Here is a 2,971-nt window from a genome sequence, read left to right as displayed (position 1 = left end):
GGGTCACACCTGGCGATGCACAGGGGTTACTCCTGGCTCATGCACTCAGGAATTAACTCCTGGTGGTGCTCGGGGGACCATATGGGATGCTGGGAATCGAACCCAGGTTGGTTGTGTGCAAGCTAAATGCCCTACCCGCTGTGCTATTGCTCCAGCCCCCTGTTTTGTTTTTTTTAAAAAATTTAAATTTTTTTTAATTTATTTTTTCTTTTTGGGTCACACCTGGCGATGCACAGGGGTTATTCCTGGCTCTGCACTCAGGAATCACCCCTGGCGGTGCTTAGGGGACCATATGGGATGCTGGGAATCAACATCCAAGTCAGCCACATGCAAGGCAAACACCCTACCCGCTGTGCTATCACCCCAGCCCTGTTCTTTTTCTTTTTTTTAAATTAAATATTATTTTCATAAGGTTTTTCACATTAATTGATTACATTCAATATTTCAGCACCAATCCCACCACCATTACACCTTTCCACCACCATGATTTCAAATTTTCCCATCACCACGCAAGCCTGCCTGCCATAGGCAGATGCTAGATAATTTATTTTCTATTGCTTGTTATGAATATCATGAAGTGTTGCATGGTCGCTTTTGCGGCCACCTGCTCCTGGAATTCTAAAATTGTAAATAACTGGGGTTCGGAGACATCTCTGCAGCAAGCTGATCCATTCCGAGATTCATTCTTGAGTCTCTGGATCAAGGCTGATAATGCACTTAAATGGCCCTAGGAGGCAGTTTGTGGGCGTGACTTGTTCTTATTCTGTTTGTGTGTGTGTGTGTGTGTGTGTGTGTGTGTGTGTGTGTTTTGGGTCACTCCTGCGATGCACAGGGGTCACTCCTGGCTCTGCACTCAGGAATTACCCCTTGGCGGTGCTCAGGGGACCATATGGGATTCTGGGAATCGAACCCGGGTCAGCCGGGTGCAAATGCCCTACCCTCTGTGCTATTGCTCCAGCCCAGTTATTCTTGAGGAATTCTTGTTTCCTTTTGGTCATCTCTGCCTGCCTATTTCCTGGAAAGAGATCTTTCCCAGAACACAAGGGAAATTTTCTCTTTTGTTCTTACTCAATCATTTATATACTTGCTAAAGAATTTTTTGAGTGCATTGTATGTTTGCATTTATTGAGAAATAATTGACTGAATAAAGCTCATGGATTTATGAGTTAAATATGATGAATTTTTTATAATTATATAATTATATGGCTACCACCCTAAATAAGAAGTGTGCCATCCCTAACACCACCCCCCCAACCACAATTAAAAAAGAGTTTTCTTTGCATTCCTTTGGTAATTTGTATTCATTTGGGCAGGAGTGGAGTCACACCCAGAAGTGCTCAGGGCTTATTCCTAGCTCTGTGCTCAGGGATCACTTCTGATGGTGCTTATGGGACCATAAGTGGTTCCAGAAATGGAGCCAGGACCTGCTGCATGCAAGGCAAGTGCCTTAACCCCTGTAGTCTTTCTCCAATCCTGGCAATTTGTATTCTGAACAGCTTTCTGATTTATATCACAATATATTGGCTTTTCCTGCTTGTGGATTTCTTATAAGTGGAATCAATCACATTGTGTATTAGTGTCTGGCTTCTTTTATTTAACATAATATTTTGAGATTCACTCTTGCTATTTCATCTATCAGCAAATCATCTTTTTTATCACTTACATTCCATTGTGGAATTATATTACAATTTATTGAATCATTGTCTGTGATGGATATTTAAGCTGTTTTCGGTTTTGGTTACTTTGAGTAAAAATGCTATAAACATTCTCATACTTGTCATTTTGCGGATATATATTTTCATTTCTTTTAGGTACCCGAGTGGACTCATTGGATCAAGTGAATTTAGCTTGATCAGAAGCTGTCAAATAGGTTCCAGAGTGGTGGCACCCTTTTATAATCCCATCAGTTAAAGAGAGCTTGCCTAGTAGTTGAGGCTTGTTTTTTGTTTTATCCTAGACTTTTAGTGGGTTATTTCATTGTGAGGTGATATTTCACTGTGGGTTTTGAAAGACTTGAATTAGGCATGTTTTGTTTTCAACTGGGAGCTCTCTGCTCAGATCTGAGTACCTCTTTCTTTTTTTGCCTCGTGGTTTTCTGATAAGATTAGAAATTCTGAGAGAGACAGACTCTTGTCTCATAGACTTCCTTTGATTACTGGACTAGACCAAACAGAGGCTAAGAACACCGTGGGTGCTTTCGCTTCGTGTTGCCTGATTTCCTGCTACTAAAAAATTTTTGTTGACGGTTTTATAAGAAGAACAGATGGGAAAAGACAGCCACCACCAAATGCTCTTCAAACCCTCGCCGCAGTACTGGTTCCCTTGGAGGCAGCTCTCAGATATCCTAGCAAAGACAAGCTCTTTCCTCCTCCCTCTCTTTCTGTCTCAGGCTCTCTCTTTCTGACAATTAAGTCATTAGGTTGGATTACGAGTCAGGCTTTCTCAGCAGTTGCTGGGTGTGGGTGGCATATCTGTTTGACGAGGTCTGTTCAGCAAGAAGAAATTCAAGAGAAGAGAGAGAGACCCCCAAGTCAGCTACCCTCGTGGGTCAACTGCCTTCTTCTCTCACAGCTGACCTTTCCCTGCCTTCTTCCTTCCATGCTAGATAGTGTCATGAAAATGGTTCTCACCATAATATATTTCCATTTAAAACAATAAGACATTCAAGTGAAGTTGTCCAAACTTTGAATAATTGTCTTACAAGAACTTGCAGAAAATGGGACACTCTCTCTAGCCTAACAGGTCTCTGAAGAGGATCATAAGTATAGATGATTTCTTTAGCTTTTGAAAAGTTGAAGAATCCTCAAAGCAATTATAAGTGTTTTCCGTGTGAAGTTGTGGGTGGCCTGATACTATGGGGACCATGGAATTTCAGGGTGCGGGCTCAAATGAGATTTCACACAAGAATTAAGGCACTTAAATACTCACCTTCCAAGTTTCACAGTTTGATATGTAGCCCCTAATCTAAATG

The sequence above is a fragment of the Sorex araneus genome, chromosome 2 (genome assembly GCF_027595985.1).
Source record: "Sorex araneus isolate mSorAra2 chromosome 2, mSorAra2.pri, whole genome shotgun sequence".
NCBI lineage: Eukaryota > Metazoa > Chordata > Mammalia > Eulipotyphla > Soricidae > Sorex > Sorex araneus.
The sequence above is the reverse complement of the archived record's forward strand: the minus strand, read 5'-3'. Positions refer to the sequence as shown.